Consider the following 26,631-nt stretch of genomic DNA (forward strand, 5'->3'; position numbering starts at 1 on the left):
GGCTTCCTACCCCCCCCCCCCCCCCCGCCCCTCTCCCTGGCTGGTCCCGGCTCCGCTCGTGATTGGCAAACCGGGAGCAGCTCCAAAGGCGTGCAGCGCTCTCGTTGGCCGAGCCTGCCGCCCGTCTAACGGAGGGTGAAGGGGGAGGATCTGCGTGAGCATAGGCTGCAGGGCGGCCGCTGCCTGTGCCTGTCGGTGTCGGGGGCTGGTGCGTGAGGGGAGGAGGAGGGGGGCCGCGCACGCGCTCGGGTTTGGAGGAGGAGGAGGGGGGGCTGCGTGCGCGCGCTGACTGGCTGGCTGGCAGGCAGGCTCTCGTGCCCTGTCTCGGGGGCGGCAGCAGCGGCGGCGGCGGCAGTGGCCCGGCTGGAAGGCCGCGAGTTCGAATACCTCATGAAGAAGCGCTCGGTGACCATCGGCCGTAACTCCTCGCAGGGCTCGGTGGACGTGAGCATGGGCCACTCCAGCTTCATCTCCCGGCGGCACCTCGAGATCTTCACTGCCCGCCCAGGCCCCGGCCGTTTCCAATAACAGCAAACGGGCGAGGGTGTGTAGCGCGGGAAGCGGGGCCAACCCTGGCCCCGTCTCCCACGGCGTCGACAGCGCCCCCTAGCGGCTGCGCCCGAGGCTACGGCTTAACGGGCCTCATAGGTCAAACCGGCCCTGACTACAGATCCCAGAAACTCCAGTTCCCAGGAATTCTGGAATCTAAATTCAAAGCTTTTCCAAGCTGTTTACATTTCTATAGCACCTTCAAGTGTCCAAAGTACTTAATACTTGTAAAACCTTGCAACCACATTATAAGAAACTTCTCTATTGTAGGCCTTTCCCTATCAACTGGGAGGGGGGAAAGGACAAAGAAAGACCACCTTGTTTAAGTCCTTCATGTGAATTCATAGCAGGCACAAGGTACAAAACAGGAAACATCCTTGTTTGCAGTTCAATTATTTATTAACTGCCCAACTTTGGAACTTCTATGGCTGAAAGTCAGCCTTCTGCTAGTAATCCAGTATCATATTTTAATTCCTTCCTCTCCCACTGGCAATTCTTTTTCCACCCCAGCTCCCCAGCTATTTCTAGGGATGCACAGAGTGCTATAACATAGAGGGTGAGCTTCCTAATTGTGGTTTAGTCTTATTACTATGTTTTGTTTTGTTTTTTGCTAATTTAGTTTGATGTGAGCTGTCTTGGATCCCACTCCAGGAGAAAGGCAGCATATAAATGCAAAAAATAAATACATAAATGTGTGAATAAATAAATAAATATTTCTGGAACTTTTTGATTTACAAAAGGAAGGTCCAGAATATTAGGGGAAGGGATTTGCTAAATGTATCAGTTTGTTAGATTTATTTCATTAACATATCTAACACCACAGGATTTCAAAAATAATTTCATACTTTGACCAATTTGCTATTTTAGTTCATTGAATTTGTTAGCAGGTTAGGTAATTCTGTCTTTCTGCCAGATTCATTAAAAAGGGATGGCCCCAGGAGAAGAATGACAATTGGAGAAAATGCATCACCTGATGTCTGGGGAAATGGCTATAGAACAGGATTGCTGTGATACTTTCTAATGAAAACTTTTTACTAGATGGTCCAACAATGAAATGCCCTTTTCTCTGCACAGTTCAACCACTTTGGTTTTTAGAACCAAGAACTAAAGACATCTTAGGGCAGTGGTTCTCGACCTGTGGGTCCCCAGGTGTTTTGGACTACAACTCCCAGAAATTCCAGCCAGTTTACCAGCTGTTAGGATTTCTGGGAGTTGAAGGCCAAACCATCTGGGGACCCACAGGTTGAAAACCACTGTCTTAGGGCAAATGTGCCATGGAATGAATCTGGGACTTCTGGGATCTGTATATAAAATATGCTGATTTTTATAGTCAGGTGCTTGTTGCTGTATTCACAATGTATCAGTGTCCTGAAGCTGTAATTAACACATCACTACTCACTAAGCTTTAATATCATTCCTTATTAACCTTTAACACGATGTAGTTAGAGTGCAAAAATAAAAGAAATGTAGAAAACTTAATTGAAGAGATTATGAGATGAGATCCCATACTTTAGGAATGTGGCAGTTTACAGACATGTTGGACTCTCACCATTCCCATGTAACAACATTACTATGAGCTTTAAAGCCCATCTGGAAAGATGAGCCTAACTGGGTGAAGTCATTAAGAAAGAGCACTTTTGAAGGAGCCAATAACAAAATCTGTTCCTCAATCATCTGTTCCAAAAACCAACAGTTCAAGTAACAAAACAGTATAATATGACTCCTCTGTTTCTCTGGAGCCAATATCTCTGATTTCATATACCTGCATCTAACAAAATATGCTCTCTTCTGGCACTTTCTAGGTCTTCCAGATGATTTAATGGTATACTTCCACCTGATGTTGACTACACTGGAGGACCTAGTGCTGCTTAAAGAGATGTCTTTTTTAGGCATTTCCTAGAAAGGACATCTCAAGGATGGCTCTATTTCATGATTCTGCCAGTTCAATAGGGTTTGTTATTACCTGTGGTTTTGCATATCCACACAAAGTCTTGCAATATATCTTCCACAGACATGTGGACTGTCCTATATTTTTAATTAAACAGTATTCAGTAACAAATCAGTACTGTTAATAAAATAAGTCAAATTAGTTAAAATGAATTACTCTCCCATTTTCTAGAAATTTATTCTAGAGGTTTAATTTCAAGCCTAACATTCCAATTTCTGGGAAGTTCCCAGTGAGGTCCATGTTTATGACCTTTGGTTCCCTTTCCCTCACATATTTCCTGTATCTTTGTTCAGCTTAGTTCAGCTTTAGAGCTGAACTAGTCTTCCATCCATCTATCATCTTATCAGTTTTTGAATGTACTGTTGAAATACCTCCAGTTCTAATTGCAAGCTGAAAAATACCTCATCTTTTGGCAATCAACAGTCTAATACTGTTCTAAATGTTTCTGCCTATGTAGATGTGATGGGACTTCAGTAGCCAGGAGTAACAGAACCTGTAATTGGCATTTACTTCTGCCAATCTGCAATAAGTCTTGGATACCACATAGAGATGGATTTTCCCCCTCTGTCCTTCCCTGCTTCTGGCAATTGTTTAATATGTTATGCCGAGCTTCTATCTCTTTGTAGTGAGGGTGGGAGGACTAATGCTGCAGACCATGTATATTTCAGATACTGGGATTCACAGATCTATTCTTAATCGTGACAAGACATGCTTATGCATTGCAGTGCTTCATTATCATGGCTCCAGTTCACAGATTTTTTTCAGCTGCTTGTTTCAGCTAATCAACTCGACAGATTTTTTGGAGACGAACTAATCCCCCTTTTCTTACTTTTTAAAAGCATTGCTCTTTTCCACTGGCTAGTATTTACTAAAATGCCAGTCCCAGCCATTGCAAATGAAACATTTAAGAAAGAAAATTAATGTCAACTAATACTAATATGGCAGGGCTGCATACTTTCATCCTCCCCATTCAACTTGTACGGAGAACACATCATGTGACATGTGGGGCTTGACGAATCCGAGGTCGGAGTTAAAATTGCTGGAAGAAACATTAACAACCTTAGGTATGCAGATGATACCACTCTGATGGCCGAAAGTGAGGAAGAGCTGAGGAGTCTTATCACCAAGGTGAAAGAAGAAAGTGCAAAAGCTGGGTGGCAGTTAAACATCAAGAAAACCAAGATCATGGCAACTACACCTACTGATAACTGGCAAATAGAAGGAGAAAACGTGGAGGCAGTGACAAACTTTATATTTCTAGGAGCGAAGATCACTGCAGATGTAGACTGCAGCCAGGAAATCAGAAGACGTTTACTTCTTGGGAGGAGAGCAATGGCCAACCTTGACAAAATAGTGAAAAGCAGAGACATCACACTGGCAACGAAGGTCCGCATAGTCAAAGCAATGATATTTGCCATAGTAACTTATGGTTGCAAGAGCTGGACCATAAGGAAGGCTGAACGAAGGAAGATAGACGCTTTTGAACTTTGGTGCTGGAGGAAAATCCTGAGAGTGCCTTGAACCACAAGAAGATCCAACCAGTCTATCATCCAGGAAATAATGCCCGGCTGCTCACTGGAGGGAAGGATATTAGAGGCAAAGTTGAAGTATTTTGGCCACATCATGAGGAGACAGGAAAGCTTGGAAAAGATCACAATGCTGGGGAAAATGGAAGGAAAAAGGAAGAAAGGCCAACCAAGGGCGAGATGGATGGATGATATCCTTGAAGTGACTGGCTTGACCTTGAAGGAACTGGGGGCGGCGACGACCGACAGGGAGCTCTGGCATGGACTGGTCCATGAGGTCACGAAGAGTCGGAAACGACTATGCGACTGAGAGAGAGAGAGAATAATAACTCCATAAAGACTACCAATAGGGTTCAGGTTGATGCAAAAGAAATGCATACGATTATACAAGGAACCTTTACAGGAGTCAGGGTCTGATCAGCATTCATTCACTTTTTTGGCTTAAGAAATTTAGGGTTTTCATATACTGGGTTGAGCAAAGCATGGTCTGAAGACTACATGCAGCCATCATAGGGAACTCAGGGTCCAAAAGCTCAACAGTCGCCCCAAATAAACTCTGAGGGTTATAGAAGATATTTACATCATATTTGGTGAACCCAAGAATTGTTTTTCAAAGTATTTCAAAAAAAGGTTTTTGCCCCAAAATGTCTTTTAATACCCATGGCATGCCTTCCCAGCACATGTACAATGCCACCAATAGTAAGGGAGTATGAGATTTGTGGTTAAAACATCTGGAAGAACAAGGACTCCAGTTGAAAGCTACATTACTGTAACACTTTCCTAGGACAATATCTACTGATTGGATTGGAGATTAATATTGAGTAAGTGGGTGTATACGTAATTGTCAGTTGAGTACTGATCCCACTGAAAAGAACACCACTAGGTAGTTATGACTTTACAGTCAGCCCAATGTACTCAGAGATTTGGTGGGCCATTTTATATAAAGGATATCATTTTACTATGCTAGTGTATATAATGGAACTTGAACATCCATAGATTTTGGTATCCATGGGGGAGGGGTTATGGATCCAAACCCTAGCAGATACAAAGGGCCAAGTATACTTTATTATTTAATGTTTATTAGAGCCTCCTTTCCCAATTCTCAATAAGATGCTAGCAATACACATGTCTCCAGCATTATCCTCATTTCCTTTTCTCTCTGGTTTTCTGTGTTTTTTTTCATATTGTACTATATTTAAAAGCATGAGGCTTAAGACTTTGTTTGATGTGAATAGCACCATTGAGTAGAAACTGTATTTTCTATAGGGCATCAAGTGCAGCACATTTAGCCTAGAACTCACCCAACCTGAACTTAAACTAAAATAACAATAACTGGGGTCATTTTCCTACATTGGTTTTAAAAATAATTCATTCTCCGGGGAAAAAAACCTCATCACTTCTGTTTCTATTTGACCTTTCCAACTTCTTTGTTAAACACTGCACTCTTTGGCATTTTGATATTTTATATGGCAGCTTTGCTCAACTTGGATTGTGAGAGCATAAGTCCATTGCTCCTAGTCCTGCCCCACCAAAAACTTCTAGAGGAGACAAGAGGGAGCACTCATGGGATGGGAGAGAAACAGAAGTACAGGAAATCCCCAAGTTACAAACACCCAACTTACAAACTACTCCTTACGAACAGGGGTGAGGCAACAGGAAGTGAGAGAAATCTATCCCTAGGAAGAGAAATTCAGTCCTGGAAAAGTTATCATGGGGAAAAGGTGTCTCCACTGAAGCTTTCTCACCAATCCTTATTTCCACAGCAAGCCAATTTTTTTTTTCAAAATCGAATTATCATAGGGACAGAAAGTCAGCAAAACAAACACCACAGGAGGTGTTAATCCTTCCCTTTGCAATCCAAAGCATATATGTCTATGTATGTATGTGATATATATATATATATATATATATATATACACACACACACACACACACACACACACACACACACACACACACACTAGCTGTGCCCGGCCACGCGTTGCTGTGGCTTAGTCTGGTGGTGTTGGTCAGTCTACATTAGGTTGTATTTATGCTGTGACCTCCACCTTCTTTATACTCACATTAGTAGTAGTATTTGAAGTCTGTTACCTTCTTCAATTTTTGTGTTGATTGATAATTGCTTGAGATCCCTGTTGTCTTTGGTTTGTTGTTAATTGTAATGTCTGATTCTGCTGAGTGCGGTTTATATTTTTATTGTGGTACAATAGTCCTTTTTTTGTTTTGCCTGTGTAGGTGTTTATTATTATTGTTGTTGTAGTGGTCATGAAGGTTGGATAAGTTAGATGCTACTGAATTGTTTTTTGGAGGCCCAGTGTAGCACTGACTGGCCTCTCAGCCTCAGTGCCTGGCTGTTTCTTGCCTGTGATGGTGTTGATTCTTGTTGTTGTTGTCATTGTTATTGTTGTAATTGTTTTTTTGGAGGCCAAGTGTGAATGTAGGGATTGGGGAGGTGGATGAGTTGTGTTGTCAAATGTTGTATTTGTTATAGTCACAATGCGTTGTTGTGAGTTTTGTGGGTCTGGATTGTGGTTTTGTGGTGTGGTTGTGTTGTTACAACTGAGAGGCAAGGCTTTTGTGTTGTGTTGCGAAGTTTTGTATTTCTGGGTCGTTTAGTTGTGTTGTTATAGTCACGATGCATTGTTGTGAGTTTTGTGGGTCTGGATTGTGGTTTTGTGGTGTGGTTGTGTTGTTACAACTGAGAGGCAAGGCTTTTGTGTTGTGTTGTGAAGTTTTGTATTTCTGGGGCGTTTAGTTGTGTGCCAGGTTTTGTATTTCTGGGGCGTTTAGTTGTGTTGTTATAGTCACGATGCATTGTTGTGAGTTTTGTGGGTCCGGATTGTGGTTTTGTGGTATGGTTGTGTTGTTACAACCGGGAGGCAAGGTTTTTGCGTTGTGTTGCCAAGTTTTGTATTTCTGGGGCGTTTAGTTGTGTGCCAAGTTTTGTATTTCTGGGGCGTTTAGTTGTGTTGTTATAGTCATGATGCATTGTTGTGAGTTTTGTGGGTCTGGATTGTGGTTTTGTGGTGTGGTTGTGTTGTTACAACTGAGAGGCAAGGCTTTTGTGTTGTGTTGCGAAGTTTTATATTTCTGAGGCGTTTAGTTGTGTGCCAAGTTTCGTATTTCTGGGGCGTTTAGTTGTGTTGTTATAGTCACGATGCGTTGTTGTGAGTTTTATGGGTCTGGATTGTGGTTTTGTGGTGTGGTTGTGTTGTTACAACCTGGAGGGAAGGCTTTTGCGTTGTGTTGCCAAGTTTTGTATTTACGGGGCGTTTAGTTGTGTTGTTATAGTCACGATGCGTTGTTGTGAGTTTTGTGGGTCCTGTGTGGTTTTGTGGTGTGGTTGTGTTGTTACAACTGGGAGGCAAGGCTTTTGCATTGTGTTGCCAAGTTTTGTATTTCTGGGGCGTTTAGTTGTGTTGTTATTGCATGATGCGTTGTTGTGAGTTTTGTGGGTCTGGATTGTGGTTTTGTGGTGTGGTTGTGTTGTTGTAACCTGGAGGCAAGCCTTTTGCATTGTGTTGCCAAATTTCGTATTTCTGGGATGTTTAGTTTTGTTGTTATAGTCACTGCGCAAACAACTTTATCATTTTATATATATAGATATGTGTGTGTGTGTGTGTGTGTATACACACACACACACACATATATATATATAGAGAGAGAATGTTACACTGAAAAAATGTACCTGTTCTGTCTTACATACAAATTCAATTTAAGAAGATACCTACAGAACCCATCTTGTTCGTAACTTGGGGACTGCCTGTACAAGGAAACAAGCATATAGAGTTACAAGTATACTTCCATTAATGAAGCAGATGCGTTCCCTGACTTTACATAAAAAATAGGGCCTGAATTCTGTTGCGAGTCCACATTAGACCAGACTCATTGAACCAATAGGATTTCTCTCTGTGAGCCTTTCTACATGACACAGATATGAGTGGACCAGGGGCTCTAGGTCAATACAACCACCACTGGTTCTCCAGATATCATTGAAATGAAACCCATGTCAGCTTAACCAGATGTTCATTGTATATGGTCCAAAGATTACTGATTTTTTTATCTATATTTTATATTGCATTGCTGAAGTCTCTTAAACTAATGTGATGCTGATAAGACTGAAAGTGAAATATATATTATCAGGGCAACCAAACAAAACCATCAGTCAGCTAAGGCCAAAGTGTGAAAATAATTAAACAGCACCAGGAGTATATTTCACCTACACCAACAATTTCACCAAAGGAGGAACATTCAAAGCTTTAATGGAGTATGAAAAATCTGGTCAGCTTCCAAAAGGAAGCCAATGATAAAGCCAAGCACACCTTTTTTGGAAGACAATTTTCTCTTAGTGGGGCAACTACAGGAAAAGTCCTAATTTTCTATATGTCTGGTCTGAAAATGCTGGGCAAGAAGAGGGGAGGGGTGGGATTCATGCAACTCTCAAGATGCAGTTCTAGCCAGCATGTGACTACAATCATATGAAGAATCATGGGAAACTGCAGCCCATCGATACCTCAAGAGACATGGGTTTCCCAACTCTGATTTAGGGCATTGTAAGTAAAGATCTTGGTATCTTGGTCGATACAGGGAATGCTGTGGATGTAGCGTACCTGGATTTCAGTAAGGCCTTCGACAAAGTCCCCCACGACCTTCTGGCAAACAAACTAGTAAAATGTGGGCTAGACAAAACTACGGTGAGGTGGATCTGCAATTGGCTAAGCGAACGAACCCAAAGGGTGCTCACCAATGCGTCGTCTTCATCATGGAAAGAAGTGACAAGTGGAGTGCCGCAGGGCTCCGTCCTGGGCCCGGTTCTGTTCAACATCTTTATTAACGACTTAGACGAAGGGTTAGAAGGCACGATCATCAAGTTTGCAGACGACACCAAACTGGGAGGGATAGCGAACACTCCAGAAGACAGGAGCAGAATTCAAAACGATCTTGACAGACTAGAGAGATGGGCCAAAACTAACAAAATGAAGTTCAACCGGGACAAATGCAAGATACTTCACTTCGGCAGAAAAAATGGAAATCAAAGATACAGAATGGGGGACGCCTGGCTTGACAGCAGTGTGTGCGAAAAAGACCTTGGAGTCCTCGTGGACAACAAGTTAAACATGAGCCAACAATGTGATGCGGCTGCTAAAAAAGCCAATGGGATTCTGGCCTGCATCAATAGGGGAATAGCGTCTAGATCCAGGGAAGTTATGCTCCCCCTCTATTCTGCCTTGGTCAGACCACACCTGGAATACTGTGTCCAATTTTGGGCACCACAGTTGAAGGGAGATGTTGACAAGCTGGAAAGCGTCCAGAGGAGGGCGACTAAAATGATTAAGGGTCTGGAGAACAAGCCCTATGAGGAGCGGCTTAAAGAACTGGGTATGTTTAGCCTGCAGAAGAGAAGGTGAGAGGAGACATGATAGCCATGTACAAATATGTGAGGGGAAGTCATAGGGAGGAGGGAGCAAGCTTGTTTTCTGCTGCCCTGCAGACTAGGACGCAGAACAATGGCTTCAAACTACAGGAAAGGAGATTCCACCTGAACATCAGGAAGAACTTCCTCACTGTGAGAGCTGTTCGACAGTGGAACTCTCTCCCCGGGGCCGTGGTGGAGGCTCCTTCCTTGGAGGCTTTTAAGCAGAGGCTGGATGGCCATCTGTCGGGGGTGCTTTGAATGCGATTTCCTGCTTCTTAGCAGGGGGTTGGACTAGATGGCCCATGTGGTCTCTTCCAACTCTACTATTCTATGATTCTATGATTCTATGATTCTATGGTATGTACCAGCAAATGCACTGATAAACATATTTTGAAACTATTATATGTTCTGACTGCCTAGCAATGTTCTGAATTAATTTAAGTTTGCAGACAGTTCTCCAGGGCAGTTCAACATAGTCGTCTGTCACTAAGGCTAAGGGGCGAAAGCCAAGCTCCCACAAATATTTGCTCATAAGCAATTAATCCAGTTTAGATAAGGGCCTGCTCCCAGGTAAGTAGGCACAAGATTTCAGCCTCAGTGATCCATATAGCATTGTAAGGTATATCAATACTGCAATAGTAGCCTAAGGCTGAGACAGAGGTTTGCTGAAAACCACCCAGTGTGTTCATGGCTGAAATGATATTTAAAGTAGAGGACTCTCTGTTCTCATTTTCAGGTTAGAAGACTCTTCCCGCATTGGTGGTAACAACCCAACTGAAGCTTATGCAATTTTCTTATTTTTGACTTGCAATTGAAATTCTTAATTCACACTTAGCTGTGACTGAAGTCAATGGGACTTCCATTGAGATGTAAGACTGTGAAGTCAATTATTATTCTGCACCAGATTTGTGAAACGTTCCAGCATTTCCCTAGATGTGTCTATTTCTGCAAAGTCAGGTCCCCCCTTTAAAAAAAAACTTGCAACCACGGCTTTAATAACAGTAAACTCTTACCATAGTGGAGTGGAATCACCATACCTTCGGTGTTCTAGTTTTTAAACTAGCTTATCAATTAAGGAGGAACAAGACGCGAGAGAGATGAGAACAGCAAATTGCCTCCCAGTGAGTGCTTATATTGACTCATAAGAACATCTTGCTCTTTTGCAAACCCACAAAGGAATATGGGGGGAGGGGGAGGGGGGAGGGGAAGATGAGCTTTTGTATCTAGAATCGGCTGGGTGCTAATTTGACATGGCAGTCAGATGAAAGTTGGGCTCCTGCTAGTTTCAACATCAGAGGATTGGAATGCAGCCTACTTAGCATAGAAGTCAAACAATTCACTGGCAATAGATTGCTTTCCACTTCTAGATCTGCTAAATAAATAGAAAACTAATTAACAGTGTGGTACGGCAGATGTAGCAGGTTTGAATTTCATTAGAGCACTGGCTATGAACTGAACAAATCGAGAAGCCACTCTACATCTGATGGATGTTTCCTTGCTGAGAGACAGGCAAAATGCTGTCTGTGGAGGAATTCACGGGTTCACTTCCATTTGCCCCCACCCTTTCTTTCAAAGAAGCCGTTAAAAATAGATGCACTTTGGAAAGGAATCCAAACATTCTTTTCATTTCCCCACCCCTTACATTCTTTGGGGTCTAAAATCGCTCCTGGTCCTCCTCCTCTTTCTTTATCAAATATCTTGGTGGGATTTTTTTTGTTTCTTTTTCTCTTTGTGGCCTGCATTTCTTTTCCCTTGATGAAAAGCAGCCATGGGGCACATCTTTGCCTCAGTTAGGAGCAGGGATTTGCACAAGGGACATGTAAACTCACATAAAAGAATGTGCATATGACACTTATTATTTTGTAGTCAGTTCGTCCCCTTTACACACACTTTACCGGACTTTCCATACCCAGATTTGCATAACCAGATTTTGCAGCATTAATTAACAATAAAAGTAGTGTTTCCCTCCAATAAAAGCCATAAGATAATTATGTTACTTAGGAAATAGAAGTCATATGATTTTGCTTTGGGTATATAATGAACAACACAAAGTTCTATGTATGTAACAAAAACAAGGCTTAATAAAACAACCTGCCCTGTTACAAGACCTGTCTGAAATGGGTAATATTTAGTGAGTTAGACTCTCTGTCACATTTTCTATGGTTTTGGTTGAGATGAGGAAATATCAAACACATTTTTTAATATTGGGCGTAGAAATATTTTCTTTGCCACACATCACATTGCTTCTTTTCAAGGGCTATTATTGAAGCAAAGCACTGTACATAAATATGCATGAGAGGTCATTATTGCCATGAGATGATACTTGAAAAGGGTCAAGTGTCTCTTACCAAGATTTTTTAGTTGCCATCAGACAAGAAAATGAGTACTTCATGTCTTTAGCCACAAGCTATTCAGATTTGTTTTATTAAACATAATCCATTTTCCTACAAAAGAGCCAGTGTATTTACATGCATCACCTTCCCAGCCCCCTAACCCCACCCTTGTCAGTCTCAGCTGCCTCCACCTACAGTTTGGTTTATAGAAAGAGAGGCAGCAAGGCTTGGATTAACCTGAAAGCTAAATGTTGGAAATGAACAATTTTCTTTTTATTACTGCATGTATGTATGGGTATTAATATACAGTGAGAAAGTAAAAGCATTCTGCATATACTTATAGTCATTGCATCTGTTTTTACCTTGCATATGAAATAGCAGTGGGAAAACATTATAGGGAGAGTAGGGAGTAACCTGAATCATGTACAGTTTAAACCTATCCTTTTATGTCTAAAACTATGTATGTTTGTGTGTATGTATATTTGTGTGTACATTCCCTCATTTTATCTTTTGTGTTTTTATAGGCAATAGCCTCCTTTTATATGTGAGATCTCACAGTTCAACTTTCAGCCTCAGTCTAGAGCAGTGGTTCACAACCGGTGGGTCCCCAGATGTTTTGGTCTTCAACTCCCAGAAATCCTAACAGCTGGTAAACTGATTGGAATTTCTGGGAGTTGTAGGCCAAAACACCTGGGGACCCCTGGTCTAAAACATGCAAATGTGAGTAGATAAATACGTACCGCTACAGCAGGAAGTTAACGACGTTCCATGCAGTCATGCCGGCCACATGACCTTTGAGGTGTCTACGGACAATGCCAGCTCTTCGGCTTAGAAATGGAGGTGAGCACCAACCCCCAGAGTTGGACATGACTGGACTTAACGTCAGGGAAAACGTTTACCTTTTTATGTTATGTTAATTATTCTATCAAGGCACCAAAGGGCTTCTTACACTACACAACTGTAGCACTATGATTCCACTTAAGATTTCCTCCTTTCCTCAACTTTTGTAAGTTTGAGTCAGACACTAGATTATTGAGCCAACATCACCTACTCAGTAGAGATTTAAGTCCAAGACAAGTCACCACAAGAGATAGAAAAGGATTTGTGTATAGGTCAATTTAAATGTTTATAGCAGAGAAGAAAAATGTGCCTGTTATATATCTTTGTACTACTGATGAAGAAGCTCACCAGCATGTCTAGGTATCATGTGGGTTGGAAGGCAATGCCCTTATTCTTCTATGTTGTGGCTTCTGTGAACCCAATGTAACTATAGCCATTAATAACATTTCCTTAGAAGGTACTGCATGTGATATATTTTCCCCTGAGGCATATTACTCAACAGGGAGAAAAAGACACTCTTCTTGATTTACATATTCTTTACATGTTCAAGGATGAAGCTCAGATGCTGAAGACAAGTTCTTTATTGTGGTTTTTCATAGAACAAGGCTAAATCTTGGAATGCAGAAAGAAGTTTGCAACAGAACCAGTGATTTAAGTCATTTTTCCATGGAACTTATTAAGCCAATCAAACTTTTAAAAGTAATACAAGTTTATGGTAACTTGTCCTCACTTCCTTTCTCTTTGCTAGTTGTGGCATCTAGTGAAGAAAGTACAAGTTACCTTAATTCCTTCTGCATTGTTCCTTTAATAAGAGGATAACATCATATCTGGAGTTGTTTTTCCTTAAGTCTTCCTGATCTACAGTCAGATGTCTTGGTGACTGTGGTTAACTTCTTGTGGTCCCTTGACCACAGTGGTTAACCTATAAAGCTAAAGTGGAAGATATTTGGTCCTCAAACTGTGTAGCGTCACAACACCTAGCTTGAAGCTATTTCTCCCCTAATATTTATTTATTTATTTATTTATTTGCAATATTTATATCCCACTTTTCTCTACCCTGAGGGGGGCTCAAGGCGGCTTACAAACGGCAGCTGTGCAGTGCCTTTGGCATAAAACACAGACATGAATAAAATTGTTCAAATTAATACAGACATAAAAACATAATTAAAAAACATTCCAATAGGAGACACATCATCCAAATTAAATTAATTAATATTCAATTTCCTTCTCAAACAATACTTTTATAATGAGCCTGCCATCCATAATTGTGATGTTCACGGAACTAGTTTTGAGACATTTTCACCACCACTTCCCCTCCACCTGATTTTCTCCATTTCTTTTCCTACCATTGCTCTTTTGTTTTCCTTCCTTGAAGGATTTTCATTTCCCCAACCCCCAAAATTGAAAGGGGGACAAATAAGAAATAAGAAGTGGACACCTCTGGCTTCCATTTTAAAGCATTTTACGCATAATATATCCAGAAATGTATCTCTGCATGTTTAGAAGTTGTCCATCATTGTTCTAGACCAGGGGTCCCCAGGTGTTTTGGCCTACAACTCCCAGAAATCCTAACAGCTGGTAAACTGATTGGGGAGAGAAATTAGGGGAGAAATAGCTTCAAGCTAGGTGTTGTGACGCTACACAGTTTGAGGACCAAATATCTTCCACTTTAGCTTTATAGGTTAACCACTGTGGTCAAGGGACCACAAGAAGTTAACCACAGTCACCATGACATCTGACTGTAGATCAGGAAGACTTAAGGAAAAACAACTCCAGATATGATGTTATCCTCTTATTAAAGGAACAATGCAGAAGGAATTAAGGTAACTTGTACTTTCTTCACTAGATGCCACAACTAGCAAAGAGAAAGGAAGTGAGGACAAGTTACCATAAACTTGTATTACTTTTAAAAGTTTGATTGGCTTAATAAGTTCCATGGAAAAATGACTTAAATCACTGGTTCTGTTGCAAACTTCTTTCTGCATTCCAAGATTTAGCCTTGTTCTATGAAAAACCACAATAAAGAACTTGTCTTCAGCATCTGAGCTTCATCCTTGAACATGTAAAGAATATGTAAATCAAGAAGAGTGTCTTTTTCTCCCTGTTGAGTAATATGCCTCAGGGGAAAATATATCACATGCAGTACCTTCTAAGGAAATGTTATTAATGGCTATAGTTACATTGGGTTCACAGAAGCCACAACATAGAAGAATAAGGGCATTGCCTTCCAACCCACATGATACCTAGACATGCTGGTGAGCTTCTTCATCAGTAGTACAAAGATATATAACAGGCACATTTTTCTTCTCTGCTATAAACATTTAAATTGACCTATACACAAATCCTTTTCTATCTCTTGTGGTGACTTGTCTTGGACTTAAATCTCTACTGAGTAGGTGATGTTGGCTCAATAATCTAGTGTCTGACTCAAACTTACAAAAGTTGAGGAAAGGAGGAAATCTTAAGTGGAATCATAGTGCTACAGTTGTGTAGTGTAAGAAGCCCTTTGGTGCCTTGATAGAATAATTAACATAACATAAAAAGGTAAACGTTTTCCCTGACGTTAAGTCCAGTCATGTCCAACTCTGGGGGTTGGTGCTCACCTCCATTTCTAAGCCGAAGAGCTGGCATTGTCCGTAGACACCTCAAAGGTCATGTGGCCGGCATGACTGCATGGAACGTCGTTAACTTCCTGCTGTAGCGGTACATATTTATCTACTCACATTTGCATGTTTTTGAACTGCTAGGTTGGCAGAAGCTGGAGCTAACAGTGGGGGCTCACTCCGCTCCCCGGATTTGAACCTGGGACCTTTCGGTCTGCAAGTTCAGCAGCTCAGCGCTTTAACACACTGAGCCACCAGAGGCTCCATAACATAACATAATCAAACTATAAAAAAAACCCTCATATAGCTTTGGCTGTCTTTCAGTTTAGTCATAAGAGTAATATTCAATTTATGGTCATGATCCTGTTGGTGATTTGTATAAGTGTCAAGGTCTATTGGTGGTTGCCCATCTACCACCATCATCACCATCATCGGCCATCCCTAGATTGGGGAATGACCTGCCCAGAAGAGCTCTGACAGAACTGTTAGAATTTGAAACACAACTAAAGACCATCTTTTCCAGAAGGCTTACCCAGTCAACTTTGAACAATGATTTTTGGATTTGGATTTCATTGCTTTTGTATTTTGATCTTCATAGCATGTGTTTGGGAGTATATATTTTATAGTGGTGTATTTTATGTTGATGTGTTCTGAGTGTTGTGGTAATCTCTGAGTGGTTAGACTCAACTTAACCCTCTCTGGGGGAGATTCCACCAAAAATCAGCAGAGTAGCAAAAACAAAGCTTTTAAATGCAGTAGTTACTTACACGGGGTGAGCAAGAGAAGCCTTTGACCATTTAGGATTGCAATGGACTGCAGAATCTCAGTAAAAGTTCAAAAAAGTATTTATTCAGGTAAAAAGAACTCCATTGTAGATAGAAAGGCTTAGGAGCTGTCTAGTCTACTCTAGACTGGTTTCTAAGGAAAAATAAGAAAGGAACAATAACAAACATCTAAATAGTTACATCTTGCCAGGAGAGACAGCAAGATGGTTCTTGTTAGCTAGAAGAACAAAGGGAGAAGAGGGCTTAGAGAGGGGCAACTGACCGCATGGTCGTGCCTTTTATTGGGGCAATAAACATTCCAATGGATAGGAAGTTAGTATCCCTAAAGAGTCACATTTCTACTAACTTCAAAGTAAGGGATGTGACGTAAACAGGATAGAGTGAAACACAGTAAAGCCTGTCTAGGCATGCTTTGGAAACAGTGAAAGGATTGCCTCAATCTAACTCTATCATCTATCTAACTACATTTAGACTTGAGTAGTCCAGGATGATTCCCAACACTGAGTACATTGTACGCTGCCCCAAGCCATGGAGAAATGCAGGTAACAAATAATTAGTCTGGGTTGTTGTGGTTCCGGCCATAAAAGCCTTCGACAACACAATTCCTCCCCCTCCTCCTCCTCCCCCTCCTCCTCCTCCCCCTCCTCCTCCTCCTCCTCCTCTTCTCCTACTTCTTCTTCTTCTTCTTCTTCCTCCTCTTCTTCTTCTTCTTCTTCTTCTTCTTCTTCTTCTTCTTCTTCTTCTTCTTCTTTTTCATCACCCAGCATCAGAGTTGTCATTGGGAAGGGAAAGCAGTGAGCTCTGAGCAGCTAATTTCTTCTAGGAGGGCTGGCTTGGAAAATTGCCATTGCCACAGCTTTATTTTATTTCTTCTGTGGCTGAGCTGGCCACAACCTTTTTGACTCCTGTAGGCTTATATAAAGAATTTTGCATTATTCTCATTGTAAGAGTTGCATCTGAAGAGAAAGTAATTTTTAACGTGTAAATTGATTTCAGAAAATTATATCTGCTCTTTTATGTCACAAGAACACTTTGTAGGATTAGTACTAATTTTAGAGGAACTTAACACTGGGAAAAAATTGGTCACAATGCTTAGACTGAGACTTTGTTCCCACAAATGGTTGAAAAGTTCATTTCATTAAATACATACAAGAAGATTGCTTATAATGATTATAATAATAATAATAACAATAATAATAATACTGTATTTGTATCCTGCTCTATATCCCTGAGCGGTTTTCAACATAATAGCAGGTAAACAAAGAACTAAAAAATTAGATTAAAGCACTAATGCAGTTATTTATCAACGAACCAGTGATCGATCACCAATGCACTGTATATCCTTTCTACCATATGATTTATTATAATTTTAAGAGTTCTCTCTCTTTGCTTATATCTATTCAATTGGTATCAGTGACACATTTCTTTTTCTTTATGACTTACATCTTTACGAACGACCACCCACAACCACCACTCACAAAGAGCTTTGTATATGCTGATGACCTTGGCCTAACAACACAAGCAAAAGATTTTGAAACAGTTGAAAACCAACTCACTAATGCCTTGAAAGATCTCTCCAGCTACTACAAAGAGAACCACCTGAAGCCTAACCCTGCACAAGTGTGTGCTTTCCACCTATGTAACCGTGAAGCCAACAGGAAACTAAAAGTTACTTTGGAAGGCCAAAAGCTCGAACACTGTTTCCATCCTAAATATTTTGGTGTCACCTTAGCTCAAACACTAACATATAGGAAACACTGCATGAACACAAAACACAAAGTAGCTGCACACAGTAACATCTTGCAAAAACTTAGTGGCAGTGCCTAGGGTGCAGACCCACAATTAATAAGAACATCAGCCCTGGCCTTGTTTTATTCAACTGCTGAGTACGCCTGTCCTGTCTGGCACAAGTCTGTCCACGCGAAGCAGGCGAACATAACACTGAATGAAACATGCAGAATAATCACAGGATGCCTTAAACCTACACCTGTTGATAAACTCTACATGTTAGCTGCCATTGCCCCGCTGATGCGCGATGGGAAGTTGCTGCTAACTGTGAGAGAAATAAGGTCGAACATTGTGAAAGCCATCCACTGCATGACTATCAGACTATCCCACCAGACTCAAATCAAGGAAAAGCTTCATGAGAACCACCACTCCTCTTGATGTTCCCCCAGCAACAGCAAGAGTATCCCTCTGGGCAGCTAAACCAGGCAATTCCAACCGGATGGGTCCCCACAAGGGTCTGCCTCCAGGGGCAAACCAAGAATGGGCAACTTGGAAGTCCCTAAATAGACTGAGAAGTGGAGTGGGCAGATCAAAAGACAACCTGGCAAGATGGCACTACCTGGAAGAATCCTCCACCTTGTGTGACTGTGGAGCAGAACAAACAACTCCGCATATGTATGCTTGCCCTCATGTACGGAGGAGGAGTTGTTTAAAGCTACGGAAAACGCAGTCGCTGTTGTCCGCTTTTGGTCTAAAACTATTTAGCTGCTTGTGATTCCTTTATTTTATCACTTTTAAACTTATTTATTATGCAATGCTATTGACATGAAATAAAAAATAAACCTCCATATATTTACAGTGCTGGTTGAGTATTCTGTATCAGAAATGCTTGGGAACAGAGTGTTTTGTAAATTTGTTTGAATTTTGGGATACCTGTGTTGGCATATATGTATACAATGTTTATAATAATGTCGTAGATGAAACAAAGTTTGTGGACACTGAACCATCAGAGACCAGAAGAAGAATCACTATCTCAGCCACCTATGTGGATAATTTTGCCTTTTGAACTGTTTTGGATTTCAGAAATTCCAGATAAAGGATTCTCAGCCTACATAATGTCAATAGTATGGATTCATTGACTTTTCTCTTAGTCAATGTAATGATGTATTGATACACAGCAGCCTCATTTTATGCCATTTTATTATTTTCCCTAAAAACCCAAATATCATCCCACCACCCCTCAGAATTGGAAACAATTAACTCATTGGTTTTTGGACTCGCTAGACTGTGCTCATGTTTTGCTTAAACGTCCTAGATTTTCCACTTAATGCTGAAGCTAATTCATGCATTAATGAGTTAATTAATTAATAGCACTGGAATTCATTTTAATGGGCGACTCTTCCTCTGGCAGATTCAGTACAACAGAAAGGCCTACGAAGAAGGAAGATTAGAATGGGAAGGAATAAATAAATAGCTTTGTTACTAGGCAGATCAACCTTTATGCTGTATCACTGTTACCTCTGGAAAGAGTGAGACGGATAAAATTCTGGAAAACCAGCAAAGAATAGCTGGGATGCAAACTGAATAGCTAGGACTGGGAAGATGAATGGAAAGGAATTAAATATTATTCCTCGTGTGAAATGAAATTGGATTGGGGAGTGACGTCTTTGCTTAGTCCTCAAATAGCTATGGCCCTCACAGGGTGTAAAAAAAAATTATGCCTCAAAGGCTGGTGTCCCCTTTACCCAGTTTTTAATTCCCTTGGCTTCTCTCTCTTTCTTTCATTCTGTCCTCTTCCACTCCTCCCATTCTGTTTTACACAGATCATTCTTCAGTGGATAACACATTTTGAGGGGTTTATGAGCTTGAAGCAAAAATTAAACCTATCTAAATTCACACTCTCTCATCCCCAATTAATTTCTGATTAAGAATTCTGCATCTTCAATTCACTAACTGATTCTTCCAGTTAGCCACTTATTGTGGCACTTACTATTGGTAAGTGTCCTGAAGCTGAAATTATTTATTTATTTATTTATTTATTACATCACTTCTACCCCGCCCTTCTCACCTATCAGGGGACTCAGAGCGGCTTACAATATAAACATACACATCAAAAAACAGTTTTCATCAAATTTAAAATAATCAAGATTAAAAATTACAATAAAATTAAGAATATACATTAAAAATAGATATAATTATACATTTAAATATACATTTAGGCGCTTTCCATGTCCAGCTGGGGTCTGTCAGTAGGTCATATATTCATATCTCATTTTTGCTGCTACTCATGCTCAATTATCACACCATTTCGAATGAACTGTTAGCATACGGATGAGACTCATGCAAACTCCCAAATAGGTTTAGACTACAATTCCCAGCATCTATTGCTAGCACAGGCCAAGGTGAGTAATTCTGGCAGTTGCAGCTGACAGGACTGCATTATTCCTGCCCCTACATTAACATCACTCTTTATCAGCCTTTAGTAGACAAGGCACACAAGGAGTAAGTGAGCCAGAAGATAAGGGCCGACTGGAGTAAAAAAAAAGAGAGAGAGAGAGAGGGGGGGAGGGAGATAGTTTAATTAGAAAATGTGATTACAGTGTTCCCTCACTACTTCGCAGTTCACTTTTCGCAGATTCTCTGTTTTGTGGTTTTTCAATAAAGTCTAAAAGACTATTTTTAATCATAAAAAATGACAATTTACAGCCCAAGGAAGGGAGGAAGGAGAAGCCAGAAAAAAGGAGCCCAAGCGGCAACAGGAGGAGAAGGAAGCGATTTATCAACACACGATTGGTTGATAAAGACTTAAAATGGTGTATAAGAGAGTGCCTTAAGGTTGACGTAAGTCAAAAATGATCTGAAGGCAGACACAAGAATATGAGAGTCCTTAAAGACAGCCTTTCCCAACCTGACAGTTTCCAAACACAGCATATTAAGTAAGAAAGCTTATTATTATAGGCTTTAAAATCCATCTCTGGGTTAGGAGGATGGGAGGGGAATCCATGGTGGTAGAGGTGCTTTTTAAAAAGGAAAAAGAGCAAATGTTCACAATAACAATTGTAAAATATACCCCTAGGGTCAAAGGTGACAATCTCTATGTCACTCTATGTAAATCCTCTGGTTTACCCTGGAAACTGATAGTTCCATATAGTGTTCATTAATAACTAATTAAATTATTTTGATTAGTAGTCTTAATGGTAATGAGTTAATTTCCCAATTTCTAATGTTTAACATTATCAAATTAAATTTGAGTCTTAACATTCTAAGCTCTGGTGTTGCTGAATTCGCAGTTCAGATGGGTAGACTGCGCTCTTGTAGATATACTACCACTGCACATTTGTCATAACTGCATGTGTTCATATTTTTATTGTTGTTCTTTTGAATTGCTTCACATTATCCTCTTGTATTGTGGAAGTCAAGGGTGACCTTCCAGACGCTCAGAGGTAGAAGCGCTTTGCAAAGCAGTTGCTCATTCTTTGCAGGATATTATGGGGAATCAGCTTCTTAAATATGTTGAAGATGAGTAAGCTCTTTCTCCTGCTGATGCTATCCTTTTCCTTCAAACCTATTTAGTCATATCCTCCATTAGCAAATGGTTGACAAGGAGAGAGCTAAACCTTTGGAAGTAGCAAGTCCTTAGCTCCTATTCAGGATGCCAATTCAGTAGCATGTTTTATTGGGGGGAAATAATCTGTTCTCAGGTTGCCATCCTATCTCCTCCATTTTAGAGCAACATGTTAATGATTTGGGGGTTGATTCTCTGTCTTTGATTCAGGATACAATTAGGCAAGATGAGTGCTGCCAAGTGCCAAAATGGATGGGCAGGGAAGTAATGAGAAATGAAAGCAAGATCAAAAAACTGGTTTTAGAAAATGAAACATCGGGGAAATTATTAACAAAGCTGACACTCACATTTTGGTTGCATTTTAAAGCTATTTTCATCCTAAGCAATGACCAAGTGGAGTGGGCACAGAGATGGTCAAGCATTTCATTTTAGATCACTTTTAAATCAAAATGTCCTAATCCATAAAATCCAAATATGGGAAAAATTTGCCCATTTCTGCTTTTAGCAGGGTTATAGTTCACCTGGTAAGACAGGTGATTTATATCCAAAAGGTCCCATCCCGAGCATCCTCAGGCAAGGATTCGAGAGAGCCTCCTGCATAAACGATTGCCAATCAGGATGGACAATAATGCACTAGATGAACCAGCAGTTGGACTTGGTGTAACAAGTGTGTGCAGCAATCAACTCTTTTCTTGTATGACTTCATGTCCTTTCAGCTATTGCTGGAATTTAACTCCAGTAGCCTTGCCAATATCAATATAGTAAGTTGCAAGGAATGATGGAAATGGTTGGTTAGCATCTGGAAGCTTTCCATCCTCACGCAATAAGGCAGCTCTTCATGCTACTATTATTGAATTCCAGAGCCTTCTTTAAGTGAAAAAGGCTAAAGCAAGAGTGATAGGAAGTAAGCATGAATAGAGAAGGCCTCACTATCCCATAACAGTCTCAATTTTCAATAGTTTTGATTGGCAGTAGTTCTGATGCTGCACACGAGTTTAATGGCATCACATAATGTTTGAACCTAAGAGTAGCATGAGCTATCCTATGCAGCCCAATGAGCAGAGACAGCTCAAGTTGTTTTGTTGCCTGTTGCAAAGATTGAGTTGGTTCTACCACCCCTTCCCTGTATCGAAACAAACTGGCAGGACATTTGACTTCAACACTACTGCCTGGACAGTGTCATTCACCATTCTTAGAACAATCGCTGCTTCATAGTATCTGACATCTGAGGTTGTTAATTCATTTCATCTAATGGGGATGGGTATAAGGCAATCTTATGAGGTATGAAGAAGGGTGGAAAGGGAAATATAAATAAAATAATGAAATAAGACTTTTCAATGAAAGGGCTAGCCCTAGCACTACCTAAAAATCTTAAACTTGTCAAACAAGTCTAAAACCCCTTAACTAATCTACTTCCTGAATGCCTAACCTTGAAATGATCTGTATATATGATTTAGTAAATGGATATTTACCTTGGGCTACAATCAATAACCCATCTGCTCAATAGCATTACTGTTAGCAACTTTGTTCTGAAGTGATTTCTTGTCTTTTTTTCTCTTTCTGATTCTCCCTGGCAGTATGTGGCATAACAGAGTGGGTTGTTTTTTTTTACATTGCTCAATGGTCATATCCAGCTGACACCACAAAAGCAGAATTGTGGATGTGGTAACACTTTACACAGTGTGTAAATCTGCATTGCCTGTACACATTGCCTATGCACATTGCAAGTATACAATGGGTTACCAGCTTGACCTCTTATCCACCTATGTTGTGCGATGTTGACTTTGAGATGCAATTATGACTCTTAAAACTGGAGGGAAGAGGATGACCCTCTGTTTAAGTGGTCAACTGACTGCATCCTGTAATTAATGTATAAAAGAAAGACATTCTCACAATCCTTTTGTCTAAAAGGGGTTTTTAATGAGTTTTTTTAAAATGAAAAGTGTATCTTAAATTTTGTCTGCTAATCTCGCATGTTTCAGAACTGACTTTGGCATCCCATCCAGAGCAGGAAAATCTCTGGAGCGCATCCCTATTTTCTTTTGTGAAGCTGCTATTTCTGGAAGCTGGAATGGGGACATTCCTGGGCTAAATCAGGCAGGAATCAAGATGTGTGGGCTGTAGGTTTCCCTTATCTTTCTCTCCATAATCAGAGCACTAAAAAGCTCTCTACATATGACTCTAGGGGTTTTCTTCTTTATCTGAGCTGCCCGTAAACTAACTCATGGCCATGTGCTTATTGTAATGGATGGATTCAATGGGTGTTACTAGCTTGGCCCTCCTTTCATACAAAGAATATAGTCATGCCAATAAATCTGATTGTGGCACTCAGTAATGAGACTGTCAACTGATCTGAGCATGAAGAGAAGCGATGATTTTATAGGTTCACTCCCCAAACAGCTCAAATAACTGCTGACAACTCCTGAGCTTCCTAGAACCAGTTGTTGGAAGATCAGACCAATTAGGCTTTTAGTCTGGAGGCAGAGGAAATGACATAAGCTAGCGGCTGAAGGACCCTCTTGTCTTTTGCACAAAGACAGTGTGGTTAGTGACAGGACAGCACTAGAAACTTGCACGGCCAGCAAAACATTCACAACCTTTTCAGTCTGCAATCTAAGCTGCCTCCTCCCCCAAAATTGTACGCTTTCACTGCCTAAAGCAACAAGGGAAGAAATCCCCCATGAACCTTACATTCTGGCTCATTGTGGGGGTGGGGGCTGCAACCTGTTGTTTGCAACTCTTTAGTTTAAGTTGGCATGGAAACAGTAGGTGCATTTAAGGGAAATGAAATGATGACACCTCCTCTCCCCACAAATAAAAAAAGAGAAATGAATCTTGCTAGTGTTCACTCTGCAGGCCTTTTGCCTGTCTGAGGGAAGTTTAAAGCATGCACTCGAGCACAGATATCAATGTTTTTTTCACACACTTTTAGCAGGAGTTTTAAAATCTCAGTCTTACTATTTGAAGAGTGGAGGGCTTGGAAATTAATCTTCTTCTGTCCTGCTATCTATTCCCCTATCTAGGGGTGGGTGGCTGCTTTTACACATTGTATCGTGCTGATGTCATCAAATAAGAGAGAGAAACAGTTTGACCATTCTATAGGGTTCTGCAGAGGAATTGCTGCATTTCTTCTTAAAGTTCCCTTAATAAGTGTTTCATATTTCATAGGTAATTGATGAGTGGAAAGCAGAACTCTCAGAGAGATCTACTGCTTTGATTTCTGGTGACTATCTGAAGAAGGCAGCCCAATTTCGAGGGGCAAGGGAGGGGAATCTTTGGTGTCTTGGTTTTCAGGCCCGTTTCTGAGGTTATTTGGGGTACTGGTTCAGAAAATTGCATTGGATAGACCCCATCAGCTCTAGCTTCTTAGATATGATTATCATGGTTTTCTATGGGTGAGCAAATGGTGACTGGTAGATGACGTATGTTCTTTATCTCAAAAACCTAGAACTGATAAGAAGAAACTGGTGCCAATTTTGGAATCAGCAGATCAAATATATCCAGAAACGGGGCTAATATCTGAGGCAACAAAATGTGTTTAGAACAGTGATATAAAAGCACTTATACACTTTACTAGCCAATAAAAGCCATATTATTAGCATCCTGACATGTATAGCATCCTCCTCCGTCATTTCCCCAGGCAATAAAGTAAAGGAACTGGATGCATCTCTAACCATAGACTGATATAGATTATGAGCTATATTGATTTCTGTAATTATTGAATAATGTGCAAGAAAAAAATAATCTCTAGCAAATTTTATACACAATTTGGGCCCAGTGGCCTACCTCTGTGTAATATATGGGCAAAAGTTACTCTCCTTCTATGTTCTGAACAAGGTTTGATCAAAATCCTGTCATTACTAGAGTAAGTTATTCAATCAATGGCATTCATTAGTGGATTCAACATTCAACAATCTATGGAAATTAACAGTTATTCAATCAGTTGTAAGTACAATAGTATAAAATGCCTGAGCAAACAAAAAGGTTTTACTATAGTGTTGATATTAATGTAGTGTCACCAGTGTGAAAGACTCTCAATTTCACTAAATGATCCAATTCTCATCAGCATTCCCCTCACATCTTTGTTTTATATCAGATGGTGAAAACTTGATTGTTCTTCCAACATGGATATTCATATATATTTTCCTTTAAACATCTTCCATAATACCGTGTTTCTCCAAAAATAAGACAGGGTCTTATATTAATTTTAGCTCCCAAAGATGCTCTAGGTCTTATTTTCAGGGGATGTCTTATTTTTCCATGAAGAAGAATTCACATTTATTGTTGAACAAAAAAATGAACATTTATTATATACTGTACAGTAGTTGTCATCACAAACCAGCATAACCAGACAAACTGTGAATCCTATCAAAAATTTCTTGTTACTACCATTATTTCCATGTACAACAATCTATGGTACGTACATTTACCAAACCTGCATGCTCTGGTGTTCTGTTCGGCAGGCATGCTTCCAAACACAAACGGTGCTAGGTCTTACTGCTAGTCATAGAATTATAGAGCTAGAAGGAACCTCATGAGCCCCACCCTTTGTTCACCACAGGATCTTCAGCTAAAACATTTCAGCAGGTAGCTTATCCAGCCTCTTTTAAAAACATGTCCAGATAAGGAGGCCCCACTATTTCTCTAGGCCAGGCCTGCACAACCTGTGCCTCTCCAAGTGTTTGAGACTTCAGCTCCCAGAAACCCTGTCCATTGGACAAGCTAGCTAGGGTTTCTGAAATATACTATATTTGAACACTAAAGCCAAAATAAAAGATACATAGGGTTTGAAGCCCTCACAATGGAGATTTTTCTTTTGTATTTTCAAGTAGGGAGATATTGATTTTGAACAAAATACAAAGGAACATGCAGAGGGGTTATAAGTAATATCTAAGACCCTTTAAAATGTTTCTTTGCCTTTGACTGCTCATTAATATTTACATTTAACACTAATAATATTTGGTGGCAGGGAAATGATGGGAGGCCTAACATTTCTTTCTTTCTTAGTTCCCTCCCTTTAAACATATTTTGTCCCTCCCTTCCTCATATATCTATATAATATAACCAGCTGTGCCCAGCCACGCGTTGCTGTGGTGTTGTCTGGTAGTGTTGGTGAGAAATTGTTGAGGTAGTGGTGGTATTGAATGTCTGTTGTATGGTTGTTTTTATGTTTAGTATGCATTTGGTTGTTTGTGTACTGTGTAAGTGGTGAGGGTAGAGGGGGTCTATGTCTCTGTGTAGTATTGTATAGTATTTATACGTTGTCCGTGTGTTGTGAATGCTTAAATTGTGTCCTGCTGCATAGTAGAAAGGGTTGGGCTGGATGGCCCTTAGGGGT

General features: G+C 40.4%; 1 long non-coding RNA gene across 1 annotated transcript; it reads left to right on the forward strand.

Annotated features, from left to right (window-relative positions):
- The first annotated feature begins 333 nt into the window (after positions 1-333).
- Positions 334-7,633, forward strand: LOC134297821 (uncharacterized). The gene is made up of 2 exons (XR_010004701.1): positions 334-6,754; positions 6,790-7,633. It is a non-coding gene; the product is annotated as an uncharacterized LOC134297821 (long non-coding RNA).
- The last annotated feature ends 18,998 nt before the right edge of the window (positions 7,634-26,631 follow it).

Source organism: Anolis carolinensis, chromosome 1 (assembly GCF_035594765.1).
Source record: "Anolis carolinensis isolate JA03-04 chromosome 1, rAnoCar3.1.pri, whole genome shotgun sequence".
Classification (NCBI taxonomy): domain Eukaryota; kingdom Metazoa; phylum Chordata; class Lepidosauria; order Squamata; family Dactyloidae; genus Anolis; species Anolis carolinensis.